Source organism: Myxocyprinus asiaticus, unplaced genomic scaffold (assembly GCF_019703515.2).
Source record: "Myxocyprinus asiaticus isolate MX2 ecotype Aquarium Trade unplaced genomic scaffold, UBuf_Myxa_2 HiC_scaffold_117, whole genome shotgun sequence".
NCBI classification, from domain to species: Eukaryota; Metazoa; Chordata; class Actinopteri; order Cypriniformes; family Catostomidae; genus Myxocyprinus; species Myxocyprinus asiaticus.
Genome location: NW_026249565.1, coordinates 1 through 25,000, shown reverse-complemented (window position 1 = coordinate 25,000; position 25,000 = coordinate 1). Strand labels below are relative to the sequence as shown.

The 25,000-nt window shown below is 38.3% G+C and overlaps 2 long non-coding RNA genes across 10 annotated transcripts; one reads left to right on the top strand and one right to left on the bottom strand.

The window, feature by feature from the left end:
- The first annotated feature begins 14,201 nt into the window (after positions 1-14,201).
- Positions 14,202-19,244, top strand: LOC127439361 (uncharacterized). 8 transcript variants are annotated; one of them, XR_007896921.1, is made up of 4 exons: positions 14,596-14,763; positions 15,246-18,486; positions 18,592-18,690; positions 19,230-19,244. It is a non-coding gene; the product is annotated as an uncharacterized LOC127439361 (long non-coding RNA). The 8 variants fall into 8 exon arrangements; XR_007896920.1 differs by having other exon boundaries at positions 19,226-19,240; XR_007896919.1 differs by having other exon boundaries at positions 15,246-18,690.
- On the bottom strand, positions 15,560-25,000 carry LOC127439362 (uncharacterized). 2 transcript variants are annotated; one of them, XR_007896926.1, is made up of 2 exons: positions 24,902-25,000; positions 15,560-20,286 (listed from the first exon to the last, which is right to left on the bottom strand). It is a non-coding gene; the product is annotated as an uncharacterized LOC127439362 (long non-coding RNA). The 2 variants fall into 2 exon arrangements; XR_007896925.1 differs by having other exon boundaries at positions 24,814-24,994.

Here is a 25,000-nt window from a genome sequence, read left to right as displayed (position 1 = left end):
TACTTCAGAATGGTTCACATTGGAAGAAATTGTAATAGTCTGTTTTCCCTTCGGATGGTGAAGGTGACGTGTCAGTGTTTTTGTTCATGAGGTATATGTTAACAGAAAATGGCTTCCAAGGTGTCACTTTCTGATTTATTTGAGGGTTTGCAATTTTCTTTTTTGCCTTTTTAAACATCCCGGGAAACGATCTACAAACAATAAAAGAACATCACTTATAAAGTTAACTGTGCAAATGCGAAACAAATTGAACAGTTTGATTCTTAAGAGTAGGTGCTGATAAGGGCCATATCCTGCTCTGTTCGAGGCTGAGAAACAGCAGGAGAAGGCTGCTGCTGTTGATGCTGCTGCTGCCCCTGAGCTGCCTGAATATGACCGAGGCTTTGGGTCAGAACACTAATAAGATTCTGTGCTGCAGTTACGACATCTGGATATTCTCTCTGCTAAACGTGACATGGCAAATCATTTCATGAGATGACCAAGATAAACGTATATTTACAGTGAGCATCGTAAGAACTTAAGAAGCTGTATAACGCAGAGTTAAGAAAATAGGGGACGTGAACCTTGTTTTAAAATATAAAAAGGCAGAACACATGCACGTTAGTTACGATCGTTTTACTTTTTATTTGTAATCTATTTATAGTCTACTTCAACAGTGATATTGTAACATCTATTTATTTATACTTTGTTTAATATGGAGTTTATAAAATTTTAGAAGCCAACATACTATGGTATAGACAATTATAATGTATAAAGTAAACATAAGAATCCATCAATAGTCCAATCAATTGAGAGAAATAAACAGCAGATGCTGGCTATTTCAGACATTTTAACGAGTATGGCTAATAAATCCACCGCTTTAACTGATCTCTAACTTCTTTATCTGAAGTAAACACTGTTAATACACATTTCATGCTAATTAAATAAAAGGAAACGATCAACTTCACATACCTAAGATCCACCCTCATGCCTCTGCTCGGCCATGTTTTTTGTTTTTTTTTCTCTGCTCGGCCATGATGATTGATCCGTGTCTCAAGTTAATGACGTAACTTGAGCCCGTTGTACACGCCCCAATCCCCTGACTCCGCCCACACGTCAAAACAGTGCCATAAAGTGAAACGCACAGAAAAGTGGAACGCAAAGGCAAAACGGTATCACGAGCTCACGCTTGATGGAAACGCAGATTAAAAGGATCTTTGCTGTGTGGCAAAATCATTGCTGCTAAAAATCTGTTGCAGAGATAAAAAGGATCAAAGTTCTTAAGTTTCTTTTACAACAGTCATTGATTTTTGCAATTAATTATATCTTTATTTTTGCTATATTTTATTTATATTTTGCAATTCTTTATTTTTGTTTGCAAAACATTATTTTTCTTTTGTGATACTTAATTTTTGTTTGAAATATATATATATATTTTTTATTTAAATTATTATTTTTTTTTTGCTTAATACTTTTTTCTTTTGCAAAACTTTATTTTGTTTTGTAATACTTTATATGTTTGCAAATATATGTGGCATATTCAACATTTAAAACAAACTACCAACCAAAAAGAAATCAGAAGCTGTTCCTTGCTGAATACACAGTCCCAGTCTTAGACTGTGTGAACAGACAGACATTCTCCAAACCAGCACCCAGTCTGCATGCTAAATAATTTCAAACCAATATCTAACCTTCCCTTTCTATACAAAATACTTCAACAGCTAACTGCTTTCCTAGAAGGCAACAGGGGTGGATCTAGAACTTTTTTCATGGGGTGGCAAGGGGGTGGCATGCAGACTATAAGGGGTGGCAAGTTTACCGTAATATTGCTTTAAAAGTATAATATTGTGCTTAATCTGAACTTTCTCACCCACTGTGCCGCTATTAAAAGGGCACGCATGTGCTGACAGCCTCAGAAACGTACTAACATCTACCTGAAATAAACTAACTCTGGAACAAAACCTACTCCGGAGCAGGTTATGTTCAGAGAGTAAGTTGCTATGGCTACTAACATACCCTGAAAGTTCCCTCAGTTTTTGGAACAGAAAGCTGAGGTTATCCGCTTATTCTGAGTAAACTTACCCCCGGGTAAGTCACTGAACCTGCTTTCTGGAATACCCCTCTGGAAAAGAGCTAAACACTAAGACACTAAATGACACTGATAACGGCCACAACAAACATTTATCATAAAATTCAAAATAACAAATTCCAGCACTGCATCGCAAATCAAAACATACACATATCAGAGGAAATAGAAACTTCTATTCATGAACTGGAGATGTTTCATCCAGGGTTGCTGCAGAGTTTTTAAAATCAAATGTAAGAATTAAGACTTTTTTCAAGACCAGTGACCTGTACCATGAAGCCGGTTTCGGTGGTTTAGTTTAGTTTGCCTCAATCCCAGGTTTTAGGCACCATGAAAGTTGGTCGGCTTTTAGCGGTGTTCATCGCCATAGCAACTTATGCTATATGGCTAACCTGCTCCATAGCAGGTTTTGTTCTGGATTTCAGATCTCTAACAGATGCTGAACCAATCAGCTGTGAGTAAAATGACATCTCTGAAGCTATCAAGTCACTCCCCCTGTCTCTTAAAGCTAAATGTAGATTTTCAACAGATAGTGTTGTATTTTATTTAAAATGTAATTGCTTTTCATTTACCCTCTTTAGCCATAGCAAAAATATTTTTGAAAATATAAACATAATATATTATGCTATTTATAAAACAGCCAGTAAGATAAACGTTTTAAAAATATTAAAAGCTTAAGATTGCTATGGAAAGGGGTGAATGCCACCCAAACCCCTTCTTTCTTTTATGGATTCGAGATGAATCATACATTATTTTAATTGAAGTTATAATACTATATACAACACTTAGTTCCGGTCCTCGAATCTGACTGGACGAGAGACGTTCCATAAGTACTGATGGTTTCACACATCATCACTCGGATGCTACACTGTGTGTATCACTCAGCTTGTGTTCGCCGTTCTAAACTAAAGTGTAAGAGCAGTGTAGATGTGTTAAGAGCTACTGTATATGTGTCCCTTTACATGTAATTTTTTGACATTACATATGTTAGCCAGCAGGTGGTGGCAAAAGATAATTTTTGTGTGTAATATGAGCAGTCAGTTGACGTGAAGTCAGCGTCAGTCAGTGTTTACATACAACAGCACTCTGTGATCGCTCGTATTACTACTACACTACTAAAGCTAGAAAATAGCTTTAAACGGCTTTAAATGAACAACTTCAGCATTACGGCTCATCACAGCTGAGAGACACAACAGACTGATTAATAACACAAACTCAAGGCGCTTACCTTTTACCGGACTTTCCACATTGGAGAGGACATACTGTTTAAAATGGCGGAGAAGATTGCGGTTTGTATAGTGAATGACTCTTGCGCACTGGCTACCATGAAATAGAGAGGAATACCCCCGCTTGGATGGCTATTTTTCCACTGAGAAAGCTGATCTTCAGAAAGCTGACAGCATCTCTGCTTGGGAGTGGCAACAAGTGATGGCACATGCTCCATCTCTCTCTCTCTCTCTCTCTCTCTCTCTCTCTCTCTCTCTCTCTCTCTCTCTCTCTCTCTCACATACACACACACACACATACACATCCATACTTGTTTATACAATAACTTGGTAGAAACAGCACAAGCCATAATACTATTTCTGAAGTGACATTTTTGAATTACTAATGAAGGCTTGGATGCATCATTTGGTTTGAACCAGCTGCATTAAGTACCTCAGTGCATCTCCTCCTCATGGACTGCACCAGATTTGCCAGTTCTTGCTGTGAGATGTTACCCTACACTTCCACCAAGGCACTTGCAAGTTCCCGGACATTTCTGGGGGTGAATGGCCCTAGCCCTCACCCTCCGATCCAACAGGTCCCAGACGTGCTCAATGAGATTGAGATCCGGGCTCTTTGCTGGCCATGGCAGAACACTGACATTCCTGTCTTGCAGGAAATCACGCACAGAACGAGCAGAATGGCTGGTGACATTGTCATGCTGGAGGGTCATTTCAGGATGAGCTTGCAGGAAAGGTACCACATGAGGGAGGAGGATATCTTCCCTGTAATGCACAGCATTGAGATTGCCTGCAATGACAACAAGCTCAGTCCGATGATGCTGTGACACACCGCCCCAGACCATGACGGACCATCCACCTCCAAATCCATCCCGCTCCAGAGTACAGGCCTCGGTGTAACGCTCATTCCTTCGACGATAAACGCGAGTCCGACCATCACCCCTGGTGAGACAAAACCGTGACTCGTCAGTGAAGAGCACTTTTTGCCAGTCCTGTCTGGTCCGGCGAAGGTGGGTTTGTGCCCATAGGCGACGTTGTTGCCTCAGTCAAATACAAGCCCTCAGTCCAGCCTCTCTCTGCCTATTGTGGACAGTCTGAGCACTGATGGAGGGAATGTGCATTCCTGGTGTAACTCGGGCCATCCTGTACCTGTCCTGCAGGTGTGATATTCGGTTGTACCGATCCTGTGCAGGTGTTGTTACACATGGTCTGCCACTGCGAGGACGATCAGCTGTCCTTCCTGTCTCCCTGTAGTGCTGTCTTAGGCGTCTCACAGTACAGACATTGCAATTTATTGCCCTGGCCACATCTGCAGTCCTCATGCCTCCATGCAGCATGCCTAAGGCACATTCATGCAGATGAGCAGGGACCCTGGGCATCTTTCTTTTGGTGTTTTTCAGAGTCAGTAGAAAGGTCTCTTTAGTGTCCTAAGTTTTTATAACTGTGACCTTAATTGCCTACCGTCTGTAAGCTGTTAGTGTCTTAACGACCGTTCCACAGGTGCATGTTCATTAATTGTTTTATTTACAATAAAGATCTGTAAAGTTATTTTGATTTTTACAAAATTCTTTAAAATACAGTGTCCTGAAAAAGGGACATTTCTTTCTTTCTTTTCTTTTCTTTTCTTTTTTTTTTTTTTTTTTTGCTGAGTTTATTTCTATTGTGCAGTTAAATATTAAATTAAGTATTAAATATTATCTTATCACCCCCAATAATTTGTCAATTTAGAGACTCGTATAGAATTTGACTGTAATTAGCCTATTTTTCTCCACAATTTCTCCAATCCCCTTTTACAATGCTATTGTATTTACTTTGAACAGGTGTTATAAAAAAATTGAATTTGTATCTTCCAAGCATATTCCCTCCACTGGTTTGAGTAGTATGGAATGTATTTTTATTTTTAATTAATCCTCTCACCTACATATAATTTTATTCAGAGTGTCCTGTATATCTCTTTAAAATTCCTAACAGGATTATTGTAGTAGTTGTATTGTATGTATCAATTATATAATTTATTAATGGATGCATTTCCTTTTTTATTTATTTTACTTTAACTTCTGTTAATAAATATCTCACCCGTAAATAAAATTTGAATTTGGAAGCTCATAATTTTTTGCTAGGTTTGAAAAGGTATCCATTCCTTTATCAGTGAAAAGTTGGTGATATCTTTTCAGACCTCTATCTGCCCAAAACGTAAATGTATTATCTAATCTATTTGGCATGAAATCAGGAGCTTTAGGAATTTCTTGTAAATTAACTATATCTTAATTTGACTATTTGTCTTTTTTCTAACCAAATTCTAAAAGTACTATTAATACAAATATTATCTATTAATTTAAATGTGTTGCTTTAACAGTGGTATACTAATAGGTTCCCCCATTTGATACATTTCCATCTTCCTCCATTTCACTTTAGATTCTTTGTTCATCCAAATCAATATAGGTTGAATTTGGGCAGCTTTATAATAATTTATTAAACTTGGGAATTCTAGTCCTCCGAGCCTTTTTGAGAACTTAAGAATTTTAAGACTAAATCTAGGTGTCCTATTATCCCATACATATTTACAAAGTAGTTTATTCCATTGTCTAAAAACACTTATTGATATACTAACTGGTAGATTCTGAAAATGGAAAAATTTTGAGTATTCATGTTTATAGTCTCTATTCATTTTGTAAACAAGAGTAGCCTATATTTAGTTGTAATAGTTTTGAATGATATAAAGTTTTAAATTAAAATAAATATACAAGCTTTTATATTTTAAATAAATGATTAAGCCTGAGTGTTCTTGTTGTGGGCCTATATGAATTCACTTACAATATACCAGCTGTTTTATATATATATATATATCGCTTAATGATTGTGCACTGCTCTGCAACAGCTGGAAACACTCACAGGCCCCCATGTGCTTGGAGATAACACAACAGTGCCACGTTTTCACTCTGAAGGATGCAGCGCAAGCATTTATTTAATTAAATTCGTATTCTTTTGAAGTTTGATAATCGCATTAGGTCATATCATGATCCTGTCTTTCCGCCCACAAATTTAAGACCTCTTTAAATGATAATTAAGACTTCAGTTGAATCATTTAAGATATTTAAGACTTTTTATGACCTTAAATTTTGGACTGGAAAACTGAATTTAAGACATTTTAAGAGTTTAAGGATCCGTGGGAACCCTGTCATCTGGATTATACACATACCTGACGAAAGCTATTTCAGAAAGTGCTGAAGACATGTCTCAACTGACGGCAATATATTGAATAATCATTCAGTGAAGACAAATAAAAACTGAGAAATTAATCTCTTACCTCTTTTTTCTCCATGTATTTGTCCGTATTTTCATATCGTTGATGTGGTTGAGGAAATAAGCTCAAAACACCTAAGCCCGTGAGTACCAAAACATCACACATGTGCTGCAGCAGCAAGTACACGATTGGCTGCTGCGGTAACCCATCACGTCACTGACCACTTCTTTAACCTATTATGCAATTGACCACTGATATACTTTCACATGGTTGGCTGCCAATGTTGTCAATCACACGATCAGTCTGTGTAGTCTTTTGTGCGTCCGGTGAGAGTTGAGGCAGTTTGACATGAATAAACCCCTACACAATGTCAACATCTTACATTTACAATTTGTATACTTATACTGGGGTGGCAGATGGGGTGGCAATGCCTTTTCTTAGGGTGGCATTTGCCACCATTTGCCACCCTGGTAGATCCATCCCTGGGAGGCAATATCATTTATGAGACTTTTCAGTCAAGTTTTTGTGCAGGCCATAGTACAGAGACAGGACTTTTTAAAGTTTTCATTGATATCCTTATGGCCTCTGATAACTGCTCTCGGTTGTTGTTAATGCTTTTTGACCTTAGTGTTGCTTTTGACACTACTGACCACCAGATCCTTTTGACTAAAAAGTGATATTGGAATTAAGGGAAATGGTGTCCCACAGTGTTCGGTTTTAGGACGCTTACTCTTCAAGGGTCTTACTTTACATGTTACCACTAGGTGATGTTATTAGTAATCATGGGATTCATTTACACTGCATGCAGACAACACATAGCTCTGTCTGTCCATGAAACCAGGGAAGGAACAGCATATTGCCAAATGTGACTTACCTCTAAGGTGTAAAATACTGGCTGACAAGATTTCCTAGAATTTAACTTCCTGCTAAATTCTAGGAAAACTGAAATGATAATCCTAGGCCCTAAAAATCACCATAACAGCATGACAAATTATACAATTAGTTTTATGGCTATTTAGTACCTCACAATTTGCTTATCAGATACCTTGGATTAACAGTTGACCCAGACCTGTCGTGTTTAATTTGTCCTTTATTCATTTTGGGAAAACAATGGAGAGGATGGTCAGTGATCGCCTGGTCTGGGTACTGGAATCAAATCAATCAAATCAAGTCAAATCACTTTATTGTCACACAGCCATATACACAAGTGCAATGGTGTGTGAAATTCTTGGGTGCAGTTCCGATCAATATAGCAGTCGTGACAGTGATGAGACAGTACCAATTTACAATAACATAAAATTAACACAGCACAATTTAAACATCTGATATACACATAATTACACTCAACAATATACAAATAATAACATACACTATACAGTATACAATACACACTATATAGATACACATTATTCAATAAAAATAAAAAATAAAAATATATAAAAAAGAATATATAGTATATATAGAATGTACAGTATTGTACTGTATTGACATTCAGGCTGTCGGTTGATAGTCAGTTGTTAAGAGAGAATATATATAATAATAATATAATTTATGACAGTCCGGTGTGAGATATAAGAGTAAGGGTAATAAAGTGCAGTGCTGATGTATTTGATCGTGGGAGATCAAGAGTTCAGAAGTCTGATTGCTTGGGGGAAGAAGCTATCATGGAGTCGGCTGGTGCGGGTCCTGATGCTGCGATACTGCCTACCTGATGGTAGCAGTGAGAACAGCCCATGGCTCGGGTGGCTGGAGTCTCTGATGATCCTCCGAGATTTTTTCACACACCGCCTTGTATATATTTCCTGGAGGGAGGGAAGCTCACCTCCGATGATGTGTCTGGCAGTTCGCACCACCCTTTGCAGTGCTTTGCGGTTGTGGGCGGTGCTATTGCCGTACCAGGCGGAGATGCAGCCAGTCAGGATGCTCTCTACAGTGCAGGTGTAGAACCGTGTGAGGATGTGGCAGTTCATTCCAAACTTCCTCAGCCGTCTCAGGAAGAAGAGGCGCTGATGAGCCTTCTTCACAACGACTTCAGTGTGGATGGACCATGTGAGTTCCTCAGTGATGTGGACACCCGGGGACTTGAAGCTGCTGACTCTCTCCACTGGTGCTTTATTGATGGTGATGGGACTGTGTTCTCTGTCTTTTCTCCTGAAGTCCACCACAAGCTCCTTTGTCTTACTGACATTGAGGGAGAGGTTGTGTTCCTGACACCAGTGTGTCAGAGTGTGCACCTCCTCTCTGTAGGCTGTTTCATCAATGTCAGTGATCAGACCTACCACCGTCGTGTCATCAGCAAACTTAATGATGGCATTGGAGCTATGTGTTGCCACACAGTCATGTGTGTACAGGGAATACAGGAGTGGGCTGAGAACACAGCCCTGTGGGGCTCCAGTGTTGAGGGTCAGTGATGAGGAGATGTTACTGCCCATTCTAACCACCTGGCGTCTGCTTGACAGGAAGTCCAGGATCCAGCTGCACAGCGAGCTCTTTAAGCCCAGAGCCCGGAGTTTCTCATCTAGCTTGGAGGGCACTATGGTGTTGAATGCTGAGCTGTAGTCTACAAACAGCATTCTCACATATGTGTTCTTTTTTTCCAGGTGGGAGAGAGCAGTGTGTATTGTAGATGCAATGGCATCATCAGTGGAGGGGTTGTTGCGGTAAGCAAACTGCAACGGGTCAAGAGAGAGAGGCAATACAGAGCAGATGTAATCTCTGATTAGTCTCTCAAAGCATTTGCTGATGATGGGGGTCAGAGCAACAGGACGCCAGTCATTTAAGCAAGTTATTTTTGATTGTTTTGGAACAGGCACAATGGTGGATGTTTTAAAGCATGTGGGGACTACAGACAAAGAGAGGGAAAGGTTGAAAATGTCCGTAAAAACACCAGCCAGCTGGTTCGCGCACTCTCTGATGACGCGGCCCGGAATGCCGTCTGGGCCAGCGGCTTTGCAGATATTCACCCGTCTGAAGGATCGGGTTACATCCGCTACAGAGACGGAGAGTGAACTAACCTCTGTGGCTTGTTATTTCCCTCGAAACAAGCATTAAAAGTATTTAGCTCATCCGGGAGAGAGGCAGCGGTGTTCATGGCGGAGTTTTTATTCCTGAATCTGAACATCACATAAGTAATGCCCAATGTGGTTTCAGGAAAGGTAGAAGCACTACAGATCATCTTATTTGTCTTGAAAGCTATATTCGTGATGCTTTTATTAGAAAGGAGCATGTTGTAGCTGTCTTCTTTGATCTGGAGAAAGCCTACGACACGACGTGGAAACATGGCATTTTAAAGGATCTGTATTGAATGAATTTTAGAGGTCACCTGCCAACCTTCATTGAAAAATTTTTAATCGAAAAGACTTTTTAGAGTAAAGATAGCAAACACCTTGTCCAATAGACATAAACAAGAACTTGGAGTACATCAAGGTAGTATTCTATCAGTAACTCTCTTTAGTATTAAAATAGACAACATTGCGAAAGTCATTGGTTCTGATGTTCATTGTAGTTTATATGTAGACGACATCTGCATTTGCTACAGAAGCAAGTACATGCATACTATCGAGTGAAAAATCCAGCTGAAGATAAACAAAATGCACTCTTGGTCAACTCAGAATGCTTTCAAGTTCTCACAAACAAAAACTGTCTGTATGAATTTCTGTCAGCTCCGTTCGTTGCACAATGAACCAGAGCTGTTTATGGATGGAGTCCCCATCAAAGTCGTTAAAGAGAACAGGTTCCTTGGTATCAACTTTGATAGCAAGCTGTCTTTTAGGAAAATTTCCCCACGTTTCCTGTTTTCCTCAATACATTCCATCGCTTCCACCATGTAACACTGAGCAAACGGCATAGATGGTTTAGAAAGACCAACAATTTCAAACAAAAAAATAACTCCAGTTGTTACATGACAACGAATGCCATATCAAACATATGTAATCTGATTTTGTCTTGATTAAGTTTTGCAAACCCTTAAATAAATAATAAATGTATTATTCAGCTATATAGCATAAGATTACATGTTTACTGATAGTGGCATCTGGTGGCCAATGGTTTTTGGAAGAGAGAAAAAAAAAAAATTTGGAAGAGGGGAAAAATATGTTGAAGAGAGAAAAAAAAATGTAGAAGAGAGAAAATTTTTTTTTGAAGAGAAACAATTTTTATTTTCATTTTTTTTTTTGAAGAGAAAAAAAAACAATTTTGAAGAGAAAAAAAAAAATTAAGACTTAGGCTCAGGAAGGAACTGAGACACTTTGTTATTTAGTTTTTTCCACCTTGCGGTTCAGAGCTTCCGTACGCTCAAAGATGGACTATGGAAGCATCATTTATGGATCAGCCAGGAGATCATATTCGATTCATATACGACTTCTAGATACTGTTCACCACCAAGGTATTCGACTGGCCTTAGGAGCATACAGAACATCACCAATTCAAAGTTTATATTTGGAAGCCAATGAACCTTCCTTGGAAATCAGATGCCTAAAGCTGACCTTACAATATGCAATCAAACTGAAAACAAATAAAGAAAATCCAGCCTATCCAGTAGTTTTCTCAACTCAACATTCAATACTATATGAAAGAAAACCAAGTCACATTTGTCCATCTGGCCTACGTGTAAAAACCCATCTGGAGAATCTGAAAGTGGATCTAAACATTCTGGAGCAGACACATTTTTGCGAAATCCCCCCATGGGATCTCAAAAAGCCCAAAATCCATCTGGATTTAACGAGAAATCAAAAATCTAAAACTCATCCGAATGAATTTTACCAACAATTCCTGGATATAAGAGCAGTGTTCCCACAACATATCCCAATATATATACAGATGGATCAACTCAAGTGGCAGCAGCCTTTGCAACAAGTTAACTGTGTCAGTGCATCTGCATCCCCGACAAATGCTTTATTACTAACACTAACATTCATTGAGACTGTTCCACAGAAATCCTTTTTAATGATAAATTATTCTAAATCATGCCTGGAAGCATTAGAGTCTATAAGAACCGATCACCCAACAATCGCGAAGATTTTAAACAAAGTGTCATCTCTAGAATCAAATAATTTTAGTATTATTTTCTGCTGGGTACCTGGCCACTCAGGAATCTCTGGAAATGAACAAGCAGATAGAGCTTCCAAAGAAGCATTATCCTCAGAACCAGTAAAATGCTCTATTCCATTCACAGACCTAAAACCAACATTAAATGTCGACACTAAAAACAAATGGCAGTTAGAATGGGATCAGTGTTTAACCAACAAATTACGGGAAATAAATCCTGTTGTTGGGACAAGACACGTATTCCCTTTAATAATCGTTGGGATCAGTTCAATTACACTCGATGGCGGATAGGACACGCAAGGCTCACACAACAATTTTTACTAAATTCACCAAAGTGCCCATCTTGTCAGAGCCCACTATCCATTAAACATGTCTTACTGGACTGTAACGCTTCTACACACTTGAGGAACCTGTATTATTCTGTTGACACTTTTGAAAATGTTTTTAATCAAGTAAATCAAAATGTAGTTTTAAGGTTTTTAGAAAAAATGAATCTTAAACACCTTTTTTAGTTTTACTCTTGAATAACTAAACTGGCTCTCGCCATGAATATAGCCATAGAAGCTGGCATGGCATTAAAAAAGGAAAGAAAGAAAAATAATCATTTTGGGTGCTGAGATAGAGGATGGCATTTGGCCATAGAATCTTCAAGTGCAAAGAGCTTTCCTTGATGTTGCTTTTCTATTAGTCGGCCCACCCCCATTGGCATGACTGTGCCCAATATGCTATTATTCTGTTTTATGTGTTTACTCTATGATATTTTCTAAAAGTTAACTCGACTGCCTCTGGGGTCAGGGAATCATTTTTTAGTTTTTCCCATGTGGCACTAGGTTTTTTGGTTTTTTGATTCCCTCTGGAAAATGCAATCTTTACAGCGCTTTGTGACGAATTCCGTTTGTAAAAATGCCCTATAACAAATAAAGTTAGACTGGTTAATTGATAATGATAGTTGAACTTTTGAAGCTAGCTAGCCAGTCAATCAGCTGTCCAAAGTGGGCTACACAATCTATGGTCGCTGTGACGCTTGTTGAGCTAGCTAGATAGCCAAATTATGAATGTCACTAGGAAGCTCAACAAGCATGGTGTGTCTAGGATGTCAAGTCACTAATTAGCAGCATCTCTGCTTTTAGCTAATGTCAGCCGGATATTAAAAATCACCAAGGAAATTCCTTGGATATGTAAGCATACTTGGCAATAAAGCTGATTCTGATTCTAATTCTGATAATATGGCATTGTAAAAGACACCAAGCTCTCAAAAATTATTCAATCCATTTAGTAAGTTTGAATCAGCAAGCCCTGGTGGGCATGCACCATATATTTTGAATTTACAGCTGTAAGTTACTTTTCACATCCATTGTTCAATATCAGAGAAGGAGAGGTTTTTTTTTTTATTTTTTTACTGAAATTGATCTGAAATTTGACCTGTGTGCTTATGAAATGCCAGGGCTGAGTCTTTTGTCCCAGTCCAGCCCTGTGTATATTGGGTATAGAAGTATAAAGGTTTTAGAAGTAACATGTAGAAATTAGAAGTAACAGAGGTTATTGATATGGAAACAAGGAAACCTCAATACAATGTTTATCATTAATAAAAACATTCATTCATCTTTTGTCAGGTTTTCATGCAGGCCATAGTACAGAGACATGACTTAAAGTTTTCAGTGATATAGGCTCTGATAAGAACAGGAAGAACAGGAAACATTCTTTAAGATTATTTCAGAAACAAGACTGCTCTTGTTAACATGAAATATTAACCCCTGAAAACAAGCCGAGGCTTCATGTAAGTGACATTTCCTGTAATGATCGCTCATTAAAAAACAAAATTAAGGGACATTGTTTTGGAATTTGAGGTACCCAGTAAATAAATAATTGTTACAACTTGTTGACGCTGAAGCAGGTACTGTGTGATAGTGTGTGCTCTCATGGCAATCAGATTCTAAGTCACTCGCATTCAAAATCTCTCTCAAATCCCTACAGTAGGCTTATTTTATATAGTTATTTTAAGCTGAGTTTATCATTACAGTTTACGTTGCTGTTCAGCTGGTTCCCACCTCCATCTTGCACATCTTTACACGTTACAAGAATAAAGAGCATCTGGTTGTGAAACCTAACGCCCACAGCAGATTATTACATTTTCCCTGTTCTGTGGTAAACTGTCATTGTTTTTTGTTTGATTGATTTTATTTGCATACTTTCACATTTCCATTGGTGATTAGCTGTAATCACTTTTGATACAAAGCTTTTTTTGCATACAGAATATAAACACATGAATATAAAAGGGTCCTCAATTACTTTCAGTTGTTAGAAATGTTTGGTTTTGTTGTTGTTGTTGCTTATAAGTGTTTAAAAATTATCTGTAAGTTGTACATTAACACATGAATGACATGATACTACGCAATGGCTAAAACCTTTTTATCCTATCATCTGAATGAACGGCCTTTGGAACGACCAGGGCGTGCCTGGCCCGAAAGTGGTCAGAGACATGGAAGCATTTTACAAACAAATCGTTGCAAACACACAAAAACTCGCAAAACGCCAAGAAAACTGCCCTTCTCATAAGAAAGCTAAACCAAACAGTTTCTAATTAATTAATTAATTAATTAATTAATTAATAATAATAATAATAATAAACTCAACAAATACCCAAAGTTTTAGTCAAAACCATCCTTCTCTAATAAGCTAAACCACACTCAGATTCCTTTTGATGGGGCCACTCCCCAGATTTATTGCACTTGAGCTAAGCAGGTGTAGCAAAAATGGAGTGTGCATCTATAAAGAGAAAATTACATATTACAGTTTTTAATTCCAAATAAAGTCAGTGGTCCTGTTTAGGGCTATTGACTTGGCTGTGCTTAGAGTTTCACCAGGCAATTTATTTTTCTTATTTGAGCATAAAATAATCTCTTTGTCAAGAACTCTTCTTTTTCATGATTGTGTAATGTGATTGTGCAATGGTATCATGTTGTTGTTGAACTCTCTTACTTTAAAGGGTCTGCCACATATTTTTCACTCTCACGAAATAAGTTAAAATGCTGATTGGCTTGTGTTGAGGTAGATGGGTGTATACAAGCCACCTGAACTACTTTTAAGGGTGTGCACACTGGCTGCCAGTCATCTGTTGAACCAACTGTTAATAGGAAACATTTGACTCCTGAACTGAATATACAACAGTTATTTTCTCTCCAGTAAGTATTTATTTGATATTCTTGATTATAGAGCTAGTGATATTTTATACTGTATGTAAAGGCAGCATTATGGACTGTTTCTTTATATTTTCTCTTACTTTTACATCTTTACACCTTTAAGATACAATCGTAGAAATGACAAATTTGCTCCTTGATGCTTGGTTGGTTGGGTTTGTCAATTATAATGGTGCCCATATTTAAAAATATATATTGCCAGATGATGATCTGATGGTAAGACGATATAACAAATTATATGCTCTCCTTTGAACCAATCACAGGCCAGAATTTCCAAGCACTAATTCACATAGACACATATCTATTATGTACAGAGCACTAGTCCTGCCACAGAATGACAAAAAAATAAAAAAAAATAAAAACAAATAAAAAAAGGGCCAAGACTGAAAATATTTTATTATAAACAACCTTCCAGTGCTCTGCATACCTGTAAATATTACATTATGTTCCTTTCATTAAAAATTCAGATCTTATCAACTCCCACTAAATAAAATGGGGAACGAGACTTCACGCTCAAATACCCACGTGGCCAACGCAACCGGGAAGCATCTTCGGATTTTCTATGGAGTGGATACAATGAGGCTGGAAGAAATGGTGATAAATGTGGGGGGAGAGATAGGAGGTACAGCATCAAAAACTGAACAATCAGTATCAGGGAAGATTTCCAGCGATGTAAAGATGGTTTTTAAACCAGACTCCCGGATCCGTTACCTTCACCTGCCGGAGAACGAGACGTGTAACTTTACCGGGGAAGGCACCATCTATGCCTCTGTCCTTGTGGAAGATAAAAACAACGACAAAAACTGCACTGAAATCATCTGCCACAATTTCCATGTCCCCAGCGACCGGTCTTTCATTGTGACTGCCAATCATAGCATCAAATTGCAGAAGTATGGTGCAAGCCTTTGGGTTGATGAAGCAGGCCATAACCATCACCCTTAACTTTCCTCATCATCCTCCTCCATTATCATGTCAAGTTCTAATTTTGATAAGCATTTTTTGTTAGCTGTAAATGCTTTATTTCATCATTGTTAGAAACATAAGGTGAATATTTCTTCTAATGAAAACATCTTGTTTGTAAAACTTTGGAAATGAAATTTGTGAAACATAAAATAAAAAAGCTACCACATTTCTGATGCTAAACATTTCTGGGACATCATTATTAAGAAATAAACTAACTTTCGCAAGGATGGTATTTCAATAAAAGCAAAACCTTTTCTGCTCCTAACAATCAGGTTATTGGTTAATGGAGTGATGAGCAGTAAAATGACAGAGCTTATTCATATGGAAACAAAGAAACCTCAACACAATGTGTATCATTAATAAAAACAATAATTTTACTATAGTGCTTTACAAATTTGCATTGTGATAAATGCAGAAGAGATTATTAAAAAAATTACATTGATTATACATTTTATTGAGCTTATACAGTTAAAGAAATAATCACGACATAAATAAGATGCATCAAACCTGATATTTTGCATTATTAATATTATTACAATAACACACATTTAGGCTGCACAGTGACACTGTGAATAAAAAACATGAAAATAGTAAAGACAGAAAATATCTTCAACATTTAAAACAAACTACCAACCAAAAAGAAATCAGTAGCTGTTCCTTGCTGAATACCCAATCTGCTGCTCCAAGTCCCCTCCCTCTAATAACCAGGAAACTGTCTCCTCTTAGACTGTGTGAACAGACATTCTCCAAACCAGCAACCAGTCTGCATGCTAAATAATTTCAGACCAATATCTAACCTTCCCTTTCTATACAAAATACTTCAACAGCTAACTGCTTTCCTAGAAGGTAATAACATTTCTGAGACTCTTCAGTCAGGGTTTCATGCAGGCCATTGTACACAGACAGGTTGTTTTTTTGTTGTTGTTGTTGTTGTTTTTTACATTTTTCAGTGATATACTGTAGCCTCTGATAATAACAGGAAGAACAGGAAACATCTTATGAGATCACTTAAGAAACAAGAGCAGTTAAGGTGAAATATTAAACCCCCTGAAAGCAAGCCGGGGCTTCAAATAAATGTGGTTGTTTTGCAAATGTTAATCAAAATACGGGATTCTGATTTCACGCCCACATGACCAGGCCATTGTTTCCTCAGCCAAGCAAGTTAAATTAATTTCTTACTTTCCTACTTTCTTTAAACGCAGGTGGCCATTTAATAAAACAATTTAAGTAGAGAATTTATTATTTTATAGTGTATATGTTGTTTATTTTTAATCCACAAAAAGCAACTTCAAAACTTTCTGTAACTAATAGAGAAATAAGAGTATCTGGTTATGAAACCTTATGCCCACAGCAGATGATGAAATGTTCTGTGGTAAACTGCAACTGGTTTTCGTTTGTTTAATTTTATTTGCACACTTTCACATTTCCATTGGTTAGTCAAGTCATTTTAATTTGTATAGTGCCTTTCACAACACACATTATTTCAAAGCAGCTTTACAGAAAATCATGCATTAACAGAAAATGAAACCATAATATCTATAGAGTCTTAGAGTCATCATTGTGTATTTTGATTAAATACGATTATGAAATTTGTATAAAAATAAGTAATTAAATAATAATTGTATTTAGAATCACAGTAAGCAAGCCGAAGGCAATTGTGGCAAGGAACACAAAACTCCATAAGATGTTGGCTAATGGAGAAAAATTACCTTGGGAGAAACCAGGCTCACTGTGGGGGCCAGTTCCCCTCTGGCTAAAAGCATGAATATAATGCCAGTATTACTTATTTATTTGCAGTGCAAGTCATGGTTTAAAATGATTAAACTAAGTAAGTGTTAAGGGCCAGTGTTTAAACAAAGATTTAAGATTAATAACTATTGTCTTTGAAGTTCATCCTGGATTAACTGCAGAAGTTCATAAAGATGCATTTTCCTTTGTTAGTTGGCTGATGAAGGCTTTTGTTGGCAATTTATTGATAATATATTTATTCCATTTTTTTTATCCCCTTTTTCTCCCAATTTGGAATGCCCAATTCCCACTACTTAGTAGGTCATCGTGGTGGCGTGGTTACTCACCTACAATCTGGGGGGTGGTTGCCTCCGCTTTTGAGACAGTCAATCAGCGCATCTTATCACGAGGCTCGTTGTGCATGACACCGCGGAGGCTCCCAGCATGTGGATGCTCATGCTACTCTCCGCGATCCACGCACAACTTACCACGCGCCACACTGAGAGCGAGAACCACTAATCGCAACCACAAGGAGGTTACCCCATGCGACTCTAGCAACTGGGCCAATTTGGTTGCTTAGGAGACCTGGCTGGAGTCACTCAGCACACCCTGGATTTGAACTCACGACTCCAGGGGTGGTAGTCAGCATCAATACTTGCTGAGCTACCCAGGCCACCCTATGTATTCCATTTTAAGAGTGTAGACCATCATTAGACCATGGTGATGCAGGCAGAGATCTGTAAGGTGCTTTGCAGTTCAACCGGCCGGTAATTTTGGTGAGGTCTATCCTAAGTCCAAGGTTTAGGCAATGGCATATGACGTATCCCATGTCTTATGGTTGGAGTTGGCATCTGTTCATCCTCTGAGGTCCATCATAAAAAACTGAAGTGATGTCTGGCTGGCACTGGCTGCATTTAGCTGTCATCACTCAGAGACACACAGCAGTGGAGTCCGATACCAAGCAGGAATGGAGGTGGATCCGGCCGCTTCTGGTGACATCGGGATAGGAGTGCCGAGGTTGAGACATAGAAACAAATAGAATAATAATATTAGCGTTAGCTGTAATCACTTTTGATTCCAAGCTTTTCTTGCATATGTAACGGTGATGTATTTTTCTCTAAGGGACTTTTATTTTGGTGGGTGGTGCTGTCTACATTGTGCGTGAGAAGAACGCACACGCTGAATGGATGTTGGAGAAGAGAGACACGCTGTGATCGCTGTGTAAGTAGACTTTTTCTCTGCTGAAAATGTAAAGGATGACAGAGGCACAGTCAGTTTAAGTTTTGTGAGTTAAGTGTACATTGACGTGATTGTGTGAAACTGAAGACGTAGTTGAAGCAGAAGTTCGGTTGATTGCGCCATTGAACGGAGAACGGTGTTAGAGACTGGCCGAGAGCACGAAAGAGAGTTGCTAAAGCCGTGAGTTTCATTCAGAACATTGTTGTTTCTGGTGTAATACTGAATTTACGTTTTTGTAGAATCATACTGCATTTTTGGAGTCATCAATGAACCGTGTCATAGATCGTGATACGTTGTTTTCCCGCGAATCGCTTTAGTGCACTTGTAAGAGCGCTAGAACAAGAGTAAGTTTTGCACGGAGTGATTTTTTCCCTTTTTCTGAGTATTTTTGGCATTCAGAAGAGTTTAACAATTGCAGATGATCTGAAAATTTGCTTTCAAGAAGTGTTTTTCTTGTTTTTCTGGATCGACCCTATTCAAGTGGGTGCTGTGACTGAGCCGCACCATTTTGTTCCAGAAAGTTCCAGAGTTTTCCCGAGCCGCGCTGAAGCTTCTCTGGTGTTTTTTGTGTTTGTTACCCTGCCAACCAGACGACATCTCCTCATTGTCCAGTCTCAGATGTTTTGTTTCACTGTTACAAGTCATCACAAGTTACAAGTCATCATAAATCATAAGTCATCGCAAGTCGTCATAAGTCATCGCAAAGTCGACGCATCAAAGTCATCGTTGCTACAATCTGGTACAAATGTTCTTTACACACACCTGTATGAACATTTTACTGAGTTAGATTGAACTGAACTGAGTTATTATCTGAATTGTGAACCTGAACTGTGATTTTGAACAATTTGATGTGAATCTGAGTCAAATGGAAACTGAATCATAAAGTTGATTCAAAAGAGTCATTTGAACAAAGTTAAGAGTCATCAGAGTTATCTGAAGTGAATCATTTGAATTGTACTACAAGAGTCTTTGATTTGATTCAGAGTTTGTTTAATAACATCCAGTGTTACTAGTGAGTTAATTTACGTGTCCAGATATTGAAATTAATTTGAAAGAATTTATATCTGAGGGGTGTTTTATAAAGTGTTTGAAATTGTTAAGACTTGAAGACTCATAAAGGTTGTAAGACAAATTCAGAGAACCTGTTATTTGTTTTATTATTTTATTTCATTATTTCATTTAATTGTAACAAACCTTTTCAGAAGAATTCCCAGCTTCCTAAAAAAGAGAAAATAAATTATTTATTGTTAAAAGTAATACAGTTGATAATTATTTGTGGAACTTACCTTGGAGTAAGGGCATCTCACTTACGTACACTATTAGGTTTAGGGGGGTGGGAACGTGATCTTAAGTTATTACTTTGCATCACTTTTATTCTTCAGGAAGCCACCGTGTTGACACTTAATTGCTTGAAGCCCACACTTCTTATTCCTGTAGTATATTATACAATAGGTAAGCTAAAAGATATACACACTTACTGTGTATACTGAGACTCAAAGCACCGGGGGTGGGGACTAAGATCCTGTCACTTCTAGGTCTTCCAGGGTAACGTTGTAGTATTCCCCTACTAGGTGGGACCTAAGAGCCCGTTACACATACAGAAAAGAAATGCAGTAATATAAAAGGGTCCTTAATTACAATACAGGTGTTTGAAATGTATTTCATTTTTTGCTTATTATTGTTTAATAATGATCTGTAAGTTGTACATTAACACATGAATGACATGATACTACGCAAAGACTAAAATCTTTTTATCTTCTCATCTAAATGAAAGGGCTTTGGGATGGAAGTGGAGGGTTCCAAGGCTGAAAAATGTATTAAACTCACTGTGTCCAATGGCTTGAACAGCGGGCCTGTGAGTGCTTTTAACACAAGCGCTAAGTCCCAAACTGGAACAGTAACAGGGCGAGACTGTCTCAACCTCCTCGTGCGACATAAGAATTTCACAACTATAGGATGTCTGTCTACTGACAGACCACCCAGTGTGCCTCTCGGATTTTGCACAATACTTGGCAAAGTAAGTGGACAGGAGAGAATGCATACTTGTGTCCCACTGGCCATTTGTGGGCTAGAACATCCAGGCCCAGCGAAGCATGAGTCAGGGAATACCAAAGACGATAATGCATTGTCTCAGGGGGTACAAATTGATCGATATACCCAAACCGATTCCATATCATCAGCACTGTCTGAGGACAAAGTCTCCATTGTCCTTGTATAGCGCCCTTTCACAAGAGCAAATCTGCGCCACAGTTCAGGTGACACGGAACGTGCATCACACGTATTGACAGGAGATGTTTCTCACCGGTGTTCGAAGCATCTATCGTAATCAATTTGAGTACTGATACTTTACCGTGTGCCACGCCTGTTTGATAGTACGTGGGTGCTTTCCCACAAGGGTAAACAGTCCCCTCAAAGGCAATCTCAAGAACGGCCTGTGATAAGGGGCTGTGTGCACATGAAAGTAAGTATCTTTCAGGCTGATTGACACAAACCAGTCTATAGGGCGAACATGAGACAGAATTTATTTTGGAGTAATCATTTTGAACGGAAACTTGTAACCCTAATAGAGAAATAAGAGCATCTGCTTGTGAAACCTTACACTCACAGCAGATGATGAAATCTGTGGTAAACAGCCACTGGTTTTTGTTTGTTTCATTTTATTTGCACAATTTCACATTTCCATTCATTACTAGAAAAAAGAAATTGTGATCTAGGGAAGTAACGGTTTCAAGGTTTCACAATATACCTCGGTTTTAAAACGGACGGTTATACTGTTGAAATCTTCTCATTGACGGTATTGCATGAATATAAAGACAGATTTTTTCAAACTTTTCTAAAATCATAATCACTTTCATTAAGACAGAATCTGCGACATTTACACAGCATCATATAAACTTGGCGAGATAAAATAAATCTTTAAATTGTGCCTTCCTCATGTTGCATTTGTCTGTCACTCAGTTTTAAAGGTAACATGCAGGTGTCACGAGCCAGCGCATCACGAGCACATTAGGGGCTGGTTGCACCAGCTATACGTACATTAGAACTTAGCCTAGTTGTGGCATAAATGGGCACTAAGTCAAAATTTACGCACTACTAAATATTTGAGCGTTGCACCATTAAACTTAGGTAGGACGTAACCCTACGTGTAAACTAAATATTTACGGCAGACTCCAACCAGGAGTAACTGATGGAATAAAAAAGCGGAATGGTATTTAATGACAACGGTGAGCTCATGTTTTGCGTGACAGGCTTCAGTCCTTTCGACATATACGATGGTGTTAGCAATTACACTTGTTTACATTTACAAGAGAGAAAACAACTTTACTTTTAAGCGGCTCTTCAGTATGAAACTGATCTAATGGTGCCGTTTTCAGGATGCGTCGCCCGGTGTCAAGTTTCAACACATTCAAAATATATTTACATTTAAGCGACTTACAGTGCCCTTATTACAGGGACAACCCACCTGGAACAACCTGGAGTTAAGTGCCTTGCTCAAGGACACAATGGTGGTGGCTGTGGGGATCGAACCAACAACTTTCTGCTTACCAGTTCAGTGCTTTAGTCCACTACACCACCACCACTCCATACCATACTATATATAGCCTGTTGTATTAGTATGTATTTACATAGGGCAAATATACTATTTATCAAATCTACTTTTATTTTATATCGTATATTAATAGGGATATAATTTATTACAGCTGACAATTACGTGAGCAAACAAGGTTTGAACATCAACCATAGCGAGGGAAACTGAAATGTACAGCTTTTTAAAACTTCTGTGTACAAATTTGAAGGCTGCTTATTGGATCAATACAAGAAAATGTCATATTATACGACTACACATTACTTTACGGAGAGCTTATGACCTACTAGTTAAGTCTTGCCTTAAGAACAGGTGGTGCAACCAAATGAAGCACTGACTTAGTTACAAACGAACTAGTAGTTACTAAGCCCTTAGTGTGAACTTTACGTCCCAACTTACGTGAGAACTTACGCACAGCTGGTGCAACCCTATCCTGATTACTAGTCATTAATCACATCAATATTATCCAAAAACAAATGTTTAGAAATCTTACTACGCCATGTGTGATAGTGTTTTGATAGAAATTGAGTAGTATTCTTTGACTGAAATATGACACTTAATCATAATTCTTTAATACTTAAAAAATAATCAGAATTCAGTAACTGCACAACTAATAATATATCAGTCAAATCGCTGTCTAAAAACAGTGATCTATTTCAGTGCGTGATATACTTATTGTTCCAGATGTAAAAAGAGTGTGGAGAAATAAAATAAAAAAATCAAGCACCACGTCAGAAGGACTTGCCTGTGAAAATTAGATAATTTAAGAGGTATTTTGTTAACATCAAAAGTACATCTTAGAAAAAAGTTGATGGATTAGCCTGCAACAATTTGATGTCAACATCTTTAACTAAAGTGGATTGCATAATCAAAACAGTTTCATCAGAATGATTTAGATCAGGGCTTCCTTCGCCGCCCATTTTGCAACCTCATCCGCTAATCTGTTCCCCTTGGCTCCTCAAACTCTCCTGTCATGTGTCCTGCAACTTTCATTACAGCCAATTTAGCAGGCAACTGTGCTGCTCTCAGAAGCTCTGCTACTAGGTTATATCGGCTTGCCCTCGGCTGTCTAAAAATCTCTTTCTTCCCACAAACGGGCAAAATCGTGCACCACCCCATATGTGTATTTTGAGTCTGTGTACAGTTCTGCTCAAAGGTTTGCATACCCTGGCAAGAAAAACCCACTGGTAACCTCAGGAGAAATACAAGCTGCTCTGGAAAAAGACGGTGTGGTTGTTTCAAGGAGCACAATACTTGTTGACCCCTCTCCAAACATAGCGCTTATGGTTGTGACCATAAAGCTCTATTTTGGTCTCGTCACTCCAAATTACAGTGTGCCAGAAGCTGTGAGGCGTGTCAAGGTTTTGTCAGGCATATTGTAACAGGGCTTTTTTGTGGCATTTGCTTCTTTCTGGCAACTCGACCATGCAGCTCATCTTTGTTCAAGTATCATCATATTGTGCTCCTTGAAACAACCACACCATCTTTTTCCAGAGCAGCCTGTATTTCTCCTGAGGTTACCTGTGGGTGTTTCTTTGTATCCTGAACAATTCTTCTGGCAGTTATGGCTGAAATCTTTCTTGGTCTACCTGACCATGGCTTGGTATCAAGAGATCTCTGAATTTTCCACTTCTTAATAAGTGATTGAACAGTACTTACTGGCATTTTCAAGGCTTTGGATATATTTTTATATCCTTTTCCATCTTTATAAAGTTCCATTAACTTGTTACACAGGTCTTTTGACATTTCTTTTCTGCTCCCCATGGCTCAGTATCTAGCCTGCTCAGTGCATCCACGTGAGAGCTAAAAACTCATTGACTATTTATACACAGACACTAATTGCAATTTAAAAAGCCACTGGTGTGGGAAATTAACCTTTAATTGCCATTTAAACCTGTGTGTGTCACCTTGTGTGTCTGTAACAAGGCCAAACATTTAAGGGTATGTAAACATTTGATCAGGGCCATTTGTGTGATTTCTGTTACCATTATGATTTAAAAAGGAGCCAAACAACTATGTGATAATAAATGGCTTCATATGATCACTATCATTAAATAAAAGACAGATATTTTCAAAATCAGTGCCCAAATTTCACAATTTCTGCCAGGGTATGCAAACTTTTGAGCATAACTGCATATATTGATTGATTTGTCTTTAGCCAGTTGGCATGCTCTAATCAATGCAAACAACTCAGCTGCTTGTGCGGATTTGTATGGAAGCAAATATGCTTTGATAATACGATTTGGAAGTTCAGTATAAACCACGTCAAAACCACACCAGTATACAGCATCATTCAGTTTTGAACATGACCCATCTATATACCAGTGATCCCCATCCTCCAGGGCAGACGAGAAAAGTCCGGCCTGCAAGAGGTGGATGCATGCAGACGATCCAAGCAATCATGTGAATCATCAGAAAACTGGTCATTGGTTAACTTATGCAATGACAAAGTTGGACCATGCACATCGGAGGTTGGTTCAATAGTCAGATTAGCAGTAGCCAACAAAATAGCCTCATACCCCAATCGACGTTGTGCTGTCATGTGTAATATTCATAGGGTGTCACAGTCATAGGGTGTGAAAGAACAATGAGTTCTGCGTCTTGTACCATCAATGCCGCAGCAGCAGCAACAGCCCGCAGACATGCAGGGAGTCCTTTGGCGACTGCATCTAATATCTTCGACAAAATGCCACCGGTCTATATGCT